A 14,365-nucleotide genomic window follows, 5' to 3' on the forward strand; every position below is an offset into this window, starting at 1 on the left:
ATTGCCCCTTTAAGATTACTTTTTTTTTCTGTGAGATTTTGATCATATTTTAAATGTAACAAACACATATTTTGACCCAGCTGCAAAAAATAAAGATATTTAGAACATAGATATTACTTGGCTATTATTAGACTTGGCTCTCTAAATAAACATGGGTTTATACAATCTGACCCTGGAGCTTTGTCTAACCTCGTTTTAATCTAGTCTAGTCTAGCCTAATTGTTTTAATATTTATTACAACATGCTTTTCATAAAGCTACATGTATCAGCCTTAAATTGCTTATTCCCAACTGTTACATTGTTGCTCTTCAAACTGTCAAGTCCAACTCTTCATAGCAGTTTAGTGTTGGTGATTTCCAGCGTCTGTTAGTTAGTTTATTCTAGCATGTATCTATTTTTGTTTTAGAAACTTTTGTTCTACACATATTCTCTGTAGATCCCATTTACTTGGAGGCTTGAAGGCAGAACTACTTTACCTAATTTAGTAGTATTTCTACTCTATATAATTAAGATATTTTCCTACATCTGGTCCTTACTAACAAATCCATTCATTCCAATTGTCTGATATTTTCGTCCTTAGTTTTGCAATCACGTATTTAAAAAATATATATTTAATGCAACTGACCTGTCTGACTTATTTGAAAAACCAATTACCTTTAATTATTTCCGAATTGACCACTCTTTTAAGATACAAATGCTTTATTTGCTTCTTCATATATATTTTTCCAGATTGAAGAACATTTATATATATTTTTTAAATATTAGTTTTATAAGCCATTGGCCTGTCCTTTTCAAATTAGCAAGGTTATACACTAAAACCTGAATTGTTGGGAATTAAAGTGAATGTTAAATAGTAAAACAAAATTTTCCAAACTGAAAACATTGCTGACTTCTAATTTTCATTTATTAAATTGTGGCAAAAAAATTGATACTCACTTTGAATTCCAGACAATTCATGTTTTAGTGGATATGTATGTAAATGGTAAAACTGGCATACTTTAAAAAAAATAAATAAATAAATTAAAAACAGCATGTTATGTTAACTTATGTAAATGATTAAGATAAAAACCCTGATCCATTAGTTACCAGATCCAGATGAGCATATTTTCACTTGCTGTTATTCTACTAATGGACTGCCTTCAAAAAACCCTGTTGAACTACTAATGGCAATGTAACATCAATATGTGTTGTAATTAAAACCGGTATGATTAACACCTGATCGAGATGTGCCGTTTTAGAATGTATACGCCTATTTCAACTCATAGAAAAAGTTGATCTTTCTCATCAAAATTTATATTTTTTTTAAATTGGAATTTTTTATTTACCGTATATTGATAAAGTAATATGGGGTACAGAAAAAAGAAAAAGGGGGAAACAGCAGGGGAGAAAAAGACAGCGGTGGCAATAAGAACATCGCATTAATGGGTAGCAGGTCAAGCATATTATATCATATTTACGTGGATTGTCTGATCTTATGTGTATGTTACACCGGGCATAATCTTCCTGGAGATTTTTCCTTTTTTATTCTCTTCATTTCAATTTCAATTTGTACATGCTATTAAACAAGACATCATATTGTGATACAAGAAAAGAGAGAGAAAACACAGTCAGATCTTAAAAGATGCATATCTTCAGACTAATCCTATGTTTCAACCTTGTGTGATTCAATAATCTGTGAATGTTTTAAGGGCAAAGATGGTGTATAGACAAGTGTCAGCTATTAGTACATAAACTGCGCCATTGCGATAATCCGCTCTCCATTGTGAAGATTAGAGGGAGAGGGCTAACATTGGATTAGAGTAACTACGAATGTCCTACCAGCAGTACATATATATATATATATTTATATTTATATTATCTTGTACACCTGTTCTGTGTACCTGTCCTCTAATGAAGGAGTGAAAAAGTGAGTTATTTATAAAGTTATTTATAATAAGCTGAGCCCTGTTTTACCCCCTCATGAGACAGCCGCCCATAAATATAGTATTGGTAAAAACATTCTATAAGTTGAGCCTTGGTTGAGCAAGTGGTTGTTTTCCAATTAAGCACTATTTAGTTTCTCCCAGCTTGCATAATATTGGAAGCAATGTGTCTAGTGTCTTTGGCAGTAACAGTGCGGAAAAGGAGGAATAAACTTGTGATCGGTTTAATGGGCGTATTTAATAAATGAAGTGGAGCAAATATATTATCAACCTAATTTCCCACATTCCCACCCTATATGAATCATATTCCCTTGCTACATCTCCAGCAAAACACAGTAACATTGGGATATATTTTATGAAGTCTATTAGGTGTGAGGTACCACCTGTAAATGAGTTTCTCATGTGCTTCCATATAGGAGTAGCAGGTTGTAATCCCTTTGAGGGAGTTAATAGAGGAGACCCATGCTAGGTCTGCTGGACAACGTGTGTGTTCAGATCTCCACTGCCTGATAAACAGGAATGGGGCAGAGGACATACGGTGCATCAGTGCATGATAACATGCAGACAGAGCTTTGGGTCTACCTGGAGCCTTCCAGCATCTGTCATATAGATGCGTGGTAGTTTTTGTTTGAGCCTTTATTACGTCAGCAAGTTAATGCACATGAGTGGATAACACACTCCGCAGTTGAAGATATTGAAAGGCAAATTAATTAGGTGAATTATATTTTTGTTGGAGCTCTGAGAAGGGGAGTCATTTTCTATGTTGGTCTACAGAGTCTATTGAAGAGATCCCTAGTCTAGTCCAATGTTGCACGCTAAGTCAGCGTGACACATATTTTAACCCCTTAAGGACCAAACTTCTGGAATAAAATGGAATTATGACGTGTCAGACATGTCATGTGTCCTTAAGGGGTTAAAGCTGTAATCGGTGCCCTTGGGTGAAATTTATGGTGAACACCAATCCCCACCTCCACAATTGCTTTGTTTTGGTCCCTGGGAAAATACAATTTTTTAATGATCACATATGAAACCATTCCACTTTATTAGTTTGATTTGTATGCTCCATCCTTTTAACCTCTGTAATCACAATTCAGGGCTAATCAATGCCTCTGTTTAGTGATGTCCTTATAATTTAAAAGACATGCAAATTTTTGAATTTCAGTTCAAGCTTTTTAATAAGATATAATTGGAAAAATATAAACAAATAAACCTTCAAAAAGCACAATCAGGGACGGGGACGAGCCGCCGAGCCGAGCGGCAGCCATCCAAGCTAGCTCCGGCAATGGGCCGCATCAATACAAGGAAATAATGCACTAAAAGCCCACCTGGAACCGAAACAGAGATAAGCATTAAGCGGGGGGAGGAACGGAGCATAACGCATGAACTCCAGCTAAGCCACAGCCGAGCAGTCCGCATAACTGGAGTAAGATGAGCCCACGAGGCCTACATGCATGTGACGACGACCGGAGGCGTGAGACCGAACGGCAGAGGGAGAGAGGGGGATCCGGACCCGGACCCGATCCCCCTCCCTTCGGTCTGGCGTGGGTGATCCCGGCCCACAAGTCGAATCTCTGGAGACTGGAGGCGGAGTGCCCACACAATGAGGAATCATTCCTCACGAGGAGCCAAGATGGCCGCTGAACACGCAAGCTGCAGGGAGCTACGCGGGGTCACCTGGGCCCTCCGGTGTGGCAGATCTCATGGATGGACCCCTCCAGGCGGCAGAATGGTCGGCTCGGAGCCGGCCCTAACACCAGCATTTGGTGGTGGTCCAGGGAAGGGTGCCCCCAACTTTGTGAGCCCTGTGGCATTGGGGTAAGCTGGACCCCCAGCGGACAGGCGACATGCATGAGACCGGAGAAGGGTGAGGCACCATGGGGCTGGAGCTCCGACGGCGAAATGCAGGAGTTGGGGAGGTGCAGGGGACAAGGGACCGAGGACTTTTCAGGGGTGGGAGTCTGCCAGACTGCTGACATTCCTGAGTGCCCACAGCATCGCAGTGCTCCCGGTTGACCGGCCAGAGCAGGCTTGGAGGGGAGAAGAGGGGGACGGTTGCACCGGGGGAGCTAGAGGGACCTTGCAATGACCGACCAGCTTGGCAAATAGAAGCACCCTTGGCACAAGCCAACAAGAGGCCACGGTAGGCATACTTGATAACCAGATAGCTTCATTATATATTATGCCAGGCAATTACAATGCGTTTTATATGTTTGTAGCTCTAGCTGTACTGCTTATGTACTGTCTGACCACGCACTGACTTTTTAAAACTGCATGACCTGTATGCACCAGGCCTCAGATATCCAATAGATTGAGATGTCTCAACATCTGAGACCAAGTTACCAGGCCGCCATGCATCATATTATACCTTTCATCGCACTACAAATATGACTGCACATATAATGTACAAGCTTGTTTCACATAATTAGCAACATCAGCATTACCAACACGGTTTCTAAACGACAGACTGCTGATGCGACGACTACCAGAATAGCTTCGTACCAGATATTGACACCAGCACGTTGACGGCTGTAAATGCACCAAGCTTTTAAGTCCCATGCAGCGGAAAATCAGATCCTTATATGAAGCACACAATGTCACATACATCAGCAACGGGAATCAGAGGCTCTCTAGGATCATACACAGAAATAGGCCATAATAACTGCGCAATTACATGCCACTCCAGTGACATGTGCGGCTACCAGACTATATCCAGGCCACGCCTAATATTAGAGAATATATACAATTATAGGACTCAACCAGGTGCAGACCCTAATGTTACCGCAGTTAATAGTTTAATAGTCTTTAATTGCCTCCTCCACTATACTAGCTTATTACGACATGCTTTTGATTGTGATGCCTAATTTCGTAAAGGCTATGTACACCCAATATCTGTGAATACATGCATACATTGACCCATACGCCTCTGCGCAGGCAACCGCATGATATTCAGATGAAACCATAATATGTTTGTCCCATGTTAACTACAACTTTAAAACGCACGCCTCTGTGTAGGCGACTAACCGCTATACGCGAAACACGCGTTTATACTGTGAAAACAATAAAAATATTTAAAACAAAAAGCACAATCAAAATCTGTAATGACATTGACATTGACTAGATTTCCTCTATAATTGAATTTAAAAAACAAAATTCATGGAAGATGTGTTCTTTTTCATTTGTTTATAGTTATTTTATTTCTGTTCATAAACTGAACTGTTGATTAATTTTAAAAAAAATTGACATTTTTTTTTCTGTCTCTCAATTTATTTCAAAACATTGGCTCCTTTCAGAATCACAGGCAATCTTTTTTAATTAACTCTTGCTGAAAATTCTTCAGATTTACTCACATGATGCCATTAGCATCTATTTATTTATTCATTGCAGTGGCCACCTTGGAGTATATATTTTTTAATCCACATATTGCCTGGTAATTTTGTCAGCACAATTTGTAGCTTGCTTATATATGCATTTGACGGTGGAGTTATCATCCATAGTTTTTGTCTAATTTAAACTGTGTATAATTGTATGAATTGTGATCTTGCATAGTATGGTCATCTGGGTTATTTTTCAGTGTCTCTTCAATTTCTGTGTAATAAAGCTGACACAATACAAATAAAATATAATAAATTACTATATACTTATGATAGAAAGATACTTCCCTAATTATGTCTGACAGACACGTTCATATTTTTTTTACATTATTATTTTAGCTATAGACAAACTCTATCATCTGTCATTTACATATACTCTCAATAGAAGGAAAAGTTGTTAAATACTTTTTTCCAGATGGCGGAAGCTACCGTGGCAAACTAAATAAGAACCAGTAACTCTTAAGTGTGTAAAGAATTTGTCCTACTAATTTCTGCAAAACCATGATTAAAGCAGGACAGTGGATCCCACTGCATAAATAATTGAACATAAAATCTGAGAGAGAAGAAGAAAAAAAATATATATATCTTCTGGGACATGGATACAAAAAAACCCACTAAATTAAATAAACTTTCAAAGAATAATCTGCTTAAAATAGGTATTTTAAATTAAAAAAAGTAGTGTTATGAAATATTGAGTATTCTCATAAAAAGCGACAAGGCTTTGGGCTCAGGAGAGCTATAGAGAAAGTCAAATTAAAAGAACTAAGAACACACAAATATTCATTTAAATACATAACCTACATTTTAACTCCGTCAGGGATCTGATCATAGAAGAATCTGCTGAATTTCAGGAACTCAGGACCAATATGTTTTCTAGAAATGTATTTTATTCGTTTACGCCCAAATCTGTCCTATATTCTAATGCCTGAGCATGCCTGATAAATCAGTTCAAGTCGCACACAATTTAGAACTGAAAATTACAACTTAACAGCAGTGGTGTGTGTATGTAAAGTCCATTCAGCAATTTAAATTACAATGAACCAGGGAGGGGTAGAATGTGCCATATTTAAATTAAGAGCTAAAGTAATCAGTAAGGATGGACAATCCCTGGCACTCCAAATGCTGTGAGTTAGTGACTGAACAAATATATGACATGTGCACAGTCTTTATTCGGCATTGGCTTTAACTCACACCCAACTTCCTTTAATAAAGCACAGACGCCAGCTTTTCTGTTGGAAATATATAGTCCACAGCTGTATTTAATTATCATCTTTAATTTAACAAATTGGGGTCATTGCCAAATAATAATTACATTTTAATACAATCTCCAATAAATACCCCAGGCAATGACCCCATACCAATATACCAATATATAACAGTATAAATAACATATAACATAAAACACGGCCTACCAAAGAGGCCCATATCCAACTGTTTAAACTGTAGGGGTGTACCGAGACACCCCTACACCCCCAGATTCTGAGCCATCGATGAGCTTGAACCTACCAACCAACTGTAACCCTCCTGCCTAATCCAGCCTAAACCTTGCCATGACCACTTTATACTCCACCTACTTCCCATTTAACCTAGCCCTTCCCTGCCGCTGTGACCAAATGGGAAACAACCTCTAAACCTCAGGGAGGGTGGGTGGAACAACTAACAGGTAAGTGAAGGCTTCATTTAAAATGGCCACTTGCTAAGATGGCTGCTCTATATCCCCTTAGTCTCCACCCCCATTATCAAATAGTTACCCCCGCTACTAGTGTATTAAGAGACCCATTCTTCCCCCTCAAGTAAGTGGACAACACACAGTTCCAGGGGTACAATGTTTGATAATCTTTATTTGGGCACACAGCTTTTTATTCACAGACCCCCACAGGGGGTCTCCATCCAACACAACACAACCCCAGGCAGGAGGGGGCAGTGTTACAGATAACCATCTCCCACTCTTGGAGATACCACTAGCATACATTGACACACATACCAACAAATTACATACAGGGGGGTAAACTTTGGGGCACAATGCCCCGTGCAGGGAAGGGGTCACACAGGTAAAACACATATCGTTAGATAACCCCGGGTCTCGTCTGAGATCCTTGAATATAGCAGGGCTATCGGGTGTACAGAATCCGAGATACCAGCAACTAAAGTCTGGGGCTTGAGGCTCTGTACATGCCCGAAATTAGTTCCATAGAGTTGCTTGGTTTGGTCCGGTGAATTCAAACTTCATGCCCAAACCAAGCAACAGCCAATCTGCTTGGCACTCAGTGCTCTGGGAGGAGAGGACAGGGCGCGAAACAATTTTGCACCAATCAGTGCTCAAGAAGGAGAGGGGGTTCACCGCCCAATCAGGAGAAAGGGTGTGAAACCCCGTTGGAACGGGCGCTCTTGCTTTGATTGGGTGCTGGCTCCTTGCAGCGACCAACCAGCGCTCCCTTGTGTTGACCAACCAGGAGAATGGCGCAAACCCAGTTTGAATGTGCGCCCCTTCTCCCATTGGTTGGCACAGACTTCCACATGCTGAGACCGACTCACAGCCCCAGGGATTCCTTGTTGGTGCGCGTCTCTCTCCCCGGTGGTTATGCCCACGCTGGTATCCACCTGAGAGAGCGCTTTTCTGGGCAGCCACGAGCCTAGCCTTGTAGCTCCCAGGTTGGGGTGTAGCTCCCAGGTCTATGTGTGTGTGTCAGTAGTTTTGTGTTTGTGTGTGTGTCAGTATGTCTGTGTGTGTCTGTCAGTAGGTCTGTGTGTATGTGTCAGTATGTCTGTGTGTGTGTGTCTGTCAGTAGGTGTGAGTGTGTCTCTCAGTAGGTATGTGTGTGTGTCTGTCATTAGGTCTGTGTGTGTGTGTGTGTGTGTGTCAGTGTGTGTCAATAGGTCTGTGTGTGTGTGTCAGTATGTCTGTGTGTGTCTGTCAGTAGGTATGTGTGTGTCAGTATGTCTGTGTGTGTGTCTGTCAGTAGGTCTGTGTGTGTGTGTGTCTGTCAGTAGGTCTGTGTGTGTATCTGTCTGTAGGTCCGTGTGTGTATCTGTTAGTAGGTCCATGTGTGTGCGTGCCATCATGTCTTTTTGTGTGTGCATCAGTAGGTCTGTCTGTGTATGTGTCAGTATGTCTGTCTGTGTGCCAGTATGTCTGTGTGTCAGTGTGTCTGTCTGTGTGTGAGTATGTCGGTGTGTGTGTGCCACTATGTTTGTCTGTGTGTGTGTCAGTATGTGTCTGTCAGTAGGTATTTGTGTATGTGTGTGCCAGTATGTCTGTGTGTGCCAGTATAGCTGTCTGGGTGTGGGTCAGTATGTCTGTGTGTGTGTCAGTATGTCTTTCAGTAGGTCTGTTTGTGCCTTTGAATGTATGTCAGTATGTCTCAGTATGTGTTTGTGTGTGTGTCAGCATGTCTGTCAGTGTATGTGTCTATGCCATATGTCAGTATGGATGTGTCAGTATATCTGTCAGTTTATGTGTATGTGTAAGCATGTCTGTCAGTTTGTCTGCCTCTATATGTGTCTCTATATCTGTGTGTGTATCTGTATGAAGTCTGTGTGTGTATCTGTGTATCTGCATGTGTGTCAGTGTGTGTATATGTGTCTGTATATCTGTGTGTCTGCATGTATTTCAGTGTGTGTGTATATATATATATATATATATATATATATATATGTGTGTGTGTGTGTGTGTATATGTGCATACATCTCAGCATTCACACACTAACACTACACACAAATACACCCCTGCATTCAAACTCCAACACTACGTACAAACACACATCTGTGTTACACACCAAAATTATATGTAAACACACCTCTGCATTCAAGAACAACACTACACATAAATACATACTTGCAAGTACGCCAACACCACATCCAAACATCCAAACACACAAAAACAGCTTAGTGCTAAATACAAACCTTCAAACATGGGTAAATGTTAGAGCCCCAGCTGTCAATGCATTGCTGGAGTTGCACGACAGATGGGGATCTACCTTTTAATCACCCGTGCGATAAGGAGGCCCGAAAACAATTCTTGCACCTCTCTACTTAAGGTGTGCATTGGGGTGGAGGGTGTGATTGCATGCCTGGGGAGGGGGGATAGGTTCCAGGGGGCCCAAGCAACTGCTTTGCCCAGGGTCCAATCAATATTAAAGGACCACTCTAGTGCCAGGAAAACATACTCGTTTTCCTGGCACTAGAGTACCCTGAGGGTGCCCCCACCCTCAGGGACCCCCTCCCGCCGGGCTCTGGAGAGAGGAAGGGGTTAAACTTACCTCTTTTTCCAGCGCCGGGCGGGGAGCTTTCCTCCTCCTCTCCATCTTGATCGCGACGTCATCGGCTGAATGCGCATGCGCGGCAGGAGCCGCGCTCACATTCAGCCGGTCGCATAGGAAAGCATTTACAATGCTTTCCTATGGACGCTTGCGTGCTCTCACTGTGATTTTCACAGTGAGAAGCACGCAAGCGCCTCTAGCGGCTGTCAATGAGACAGCCACTAGAGGATTTGGAGGCTGGATTAACCCTCATTATAAACATAGCAGTTTCTCTGAAACTGCTATGTTTATAAAAAAAAAGGGTTAATCCTAGAGGTACCTGGCACCCAGACGACTTCATTAAGCTGAAGTCGTCTGGGTGCCTAGAGTGGTCCTTTAAAGACGGCCCTGGATATAGCTATAGATAAACAAGTGTCAGAGAAATATTGTTTTTTTCCTACAATAATACATGGTGATTTTACCATGCTATTGGGTGATGTTTGCCATACCTTTCACAGACTTTTTTCAGTCACCATGTGAAGCTGTTTTCTTACATTGAAACATACAATTACATTAAATTATCTACAACGGCTTACAGAGGGAGTATCTGGATTTTACAGAGCTTGCACTTTCTCATCAGCCCTTAATACAGAAGGGGTGCTGCAGTAGCAGAACTGTAACGTGTTGATAAATAATTTTCATGAAATCTTCTGGACTGGCACCTATGTATAAGGACCAGTAAATGGTGAAATGCCGCAGGCGAGCTATTGTTGCTGGAGAAGCGTTATTGTTGTCTGTTCCGTTTTGCGTTTTGTTGTCTACATGTTTCTGGTGAGTGCTCTTTCCTTTGGCATGCCTTTCAGTGCCTGCCTTATTGCACGTCCTGTTGGATTCAGCTTTAAATTCCTATGCCAATAAACATCCTGTTTCCTTAAGGTTAAAGAGTCTCTCCTATCTTTTACTATACTACCAGCAACCTGCATTCACAGTCTATTTTGTAAACCTTTAGGATTGTCACATATTTCACACCTAATATTATCTGATTATAATCCGATAATAGTCTGATAATAGTTAAACAAAGCCTCATTCATGTTAGTTCTAAAAAAAAAGATTTAAACAAATTTAAACAAATGCAGCAAAACAAACTGAGCTGTTATAAACAGGCATTAGACCATGAACAGAACATCAAACTCACAGGAAATCAGGTACATGATTCATTTTGTCACGATGTATATTTATACAGACATCTGAAAAGACTTATGCAGTAGGTGTAACTAGACATGTGCATTCGTTTTCGTACGAATACAATTTCATCTGAAAATGTGTTTTTTTTCATATTCTTTTACTAAAAACGTAAGCGAACGTCCTACATACGAAATGTAAACGAAATAAAAGGGTAAATGCAAATTAACCCCCAAAGCACGGAGAAATAACACTGTGCCTGCTCGAAAAAAAAAAGCAAGGAGGGAGCCGGCAGTGCTATCAGCTCCCTCCTTGTAATAAATAATAATTCCAACCCCCCCCCCCCCCTCCCGTGCATTAAAACCTATGGGGGTCACTATGACCCCTATATTAATAAAAGGGAGGTTAAATTGCCCAGTCGCTAGTGCACATGTCCCCCCATTTACCCATGACTAGGAACCCAAATAACTAAAATGGGGGGGGGCATAGTGCCCCTCCGCACCACCTCTGTGACCTGCTCTCTCCTAAAGGGCAGCACTTTACCCCCTGTGACCTGATGTCCCCCCCAGATCCCCACCCATGAGTGGTGGGTGGGGACCCTAATTAATTAAAGGGTTGACCTAATGTCTCCCCTTATCCCCACCCATGAGCAACTGTCATTTAAAACTGGATATAAATGTATCTTATATAGAAGTGATAGAGCTACGGTAAGAGTCTGTGTAAAAAGTAGCTATTTAGATCAGTAGCACAGCCTTATTGTGTTACTGATCTAAATAGCTACTTTTTCATATTGCAACATTGTTATTGTTTTTGCTCTAACTTTTGGTTACACATACTCTTACTGTAGCTCTCTATCACTTATATACAAGATACAGATTTTTATATCCAGTTTTAAATGACAGCGAGCAGCCACTGGCATATTTACATGACAGGCATCTACTACACAGGCGGATCTGGCACAGGTAGGGACATGCAGGAGGATTTAACCTGTGCCAGGTCCCCCATTATTGCACTAGCGACTGGGCAGCAATAGCTGCCCAGTCACTAGGAGTTTTAAATTTGTTTAGGCAACATGCAGGAGGATTTAACCTCCCTTTTTATTAATATGGGGGTCATAGTGACCCCCATACTGGATATATGTCCAGTTTTAAATGACAGCGATCAGCCACTAGAGTAAGTAAGTAGTAAAACTGTGTAAGAACAGTTTGAAAACTTACCTGGGATCTGCCAGGATAGGGGCTGTAGAAGGGGATAGGGGCAGTAGTGTGTGTGAGGTGTGCAATATGTGAGCTTCTTGTATTTCCTCCTCCTAATACTGATCCCTCTCTATCGCTCTCCCTGCAAGTTAGTGGTATCCACATAAGTCCATCCTTGCAAGTGCGCTGTCTTGGCGTCATACTTGATTCTGGCCTCAACTTTGAGCCTCACATTCATGACATTTGCACAGTCGTTATTCGGCATAACCTTAAACTTAAATAAGACTCAGACACAGATTATACTGTTGGAGTATAAAGTCCACAGCTATATTAAATTAATTATAATAAATTAACATATTTAGGGTCAATGTGACCAAACGGGAAAACTGCCTGAACCTAGGGAGGGTGGGTGGGACAATTAACAGGTAAGTGAGGCTCTGGTTAAAATGGCCCCTAACCTAACATGGCTGCTATTTATCTGCCAACACCCCGCCCCCCTAGCTCCATTACCCTAACCCAACCCCAAAACCCCTAGCACCTGCCCACTCTCTGGCTCTGTCAAGGCCCACTCCCCCACTGCGTTGTTCAATGGGCTTCAGTATGTTGCCAAATCCTGTAGATTCCATCTTAAAAACATAGCCCTCATCCGCCTCTTTCTTACGCAAGATGCCACCAAGGAGCTTGTCCATGCTCTAGTAATTTCCCACATGGATTATTGTAACCCTCTCCTAAATGGTCTTCCCAAAAGCCGTATTGCCCCGCTACAGTCTATAATAATTACTGCCGCCAGACTGATTTTCCTCTCTAGTCGGTCCTCTCACACCTCTCCCCTCTGTCAGTCCTTACATTGGCTTCCGGTATCCTATAGGAGTCAATTCAAAGTGCTAACCCATACCTATAGATCACTGAACAATTCTAGCCCATCTTATATCTCTTCACAGATCCATAGGTATGCCCCTTCTTGGTCTCTCCACACTGCCCGTGACCTTCTCCTGTCCATTGCTCGCACCCATATGGCCACTTCCTATGGAATAGCCTGCCTACTGCCATCAGACTCTCCCCTAATCTTCAATCGTTTAAGAAGTGCCTTAAAACTCATCTCTTTAGGAAAGCTTATGGCCTCCCAGAATAATCTCTACCTCACATAGCTGTCTCTTTCTCTCTCCTAAAGGGCAGCACTTTACTCTCTCCTCCAGGTCTGCTTCACTCTTACCTTATTTGATTGATATTTCCTGTCCTAATGTGTTTTATACCCCACCTCCTATAGACTGTAAGCTCATTTGAGCAGGGTCCTCTTCAACCTATTGTTTCTGTAAGTTTTCTTGTAATTGTCCTATTTATAGTTAAATTCCCCCTCTCATATTATTGTCAAGCGTTATGGTTTCTGCTGGCGCTATATAAATGGGAATAATAATAATAATAATAATAATAATAATAATAATGTGTGTGTGTGAGTGGTGAAGTGTGTGTGTAAGGGGTGCAGTGTGCCGTGTGCATGTGTTTGAGGGGTGCAGTGTGCAGCATGGGAGAGGGAGGCACAGCTCATATGATCATAGTACCGGAAAAATATCTTGTGGCTCCCCTGTGTGCCCGCCACACTGTTTGGGAACCACTGAGCCAGACATTTGACCATTTGTATTTTTTATTGTCACACATCATATGATAACAAAAACATTTTTTATGCATCTAATATAATCTATAAACAGTTTTAATCTCCAATATTCTGTAAAGATTACATAAATAAACAAAAAACATGTTTACTTTAATATATTTCACCAATCTTTAAACAGTGATCTATATACAAAATTGCTGTACAGAACATGGCAGTGACAAGGTTAAGGAAATCACACACACACAATGCTTTTTCACAGTAAGTATACTAACAACTAATTGAACATTCACATTTGTTGTGTTGATGTAATATATAATGTTTAAATTAACATGTGACAAAGCTCCGAAAGATGTTCCATGTGGTGTTGGCTTGTAGCGAATGATAAGATACAATGATGTTAAATGACAAATCAGATAATGGTATTTACAGTCGAAAAGTTTCTTTAATCACGAAAGCTCCTGTACTAATGAACGTACAAGAAGCTGTTTATTAACATGAAGATGTGTGGCCTCATTGATCAAGCAATGCAGTAATATATGTTACCAGTACACATCATCAATCATATAAAATGATATGATTTAACAAGTGCTGCAGAGACAAAAGATTCACATTCATACAATGTACTGCATGATCAGGCCGTTGATACGCTGGGTTGCTTCTGTTGTTGTACATTACAATTCTTTGCAATATTTAGTGGACATTCAACATTAAGACTTTCTGGGCAAAGCATGCCTCATTTCCATATGCATAATGTTCGCTTCCAATGAAAGAAAATACATATGTCTTTATTTAGACAATTCAATTTAACCCAGTAAACTATCGGGATGCATAGATATTTGCTCTA

This window comes from Pelobates fuscus, chromosome 3 (assembly GCF_036172605.1).
Source record: "Pelobates fuscus isolate aPelFus1 chromosome 3, aPelFus1.pri, whole genome shotgun sequence".
NCBI lineage: Eukaryota > Metazoa > Chordata > Amphibia > Anura > Pelobatidae > Pelobates > Pelobates fuscus.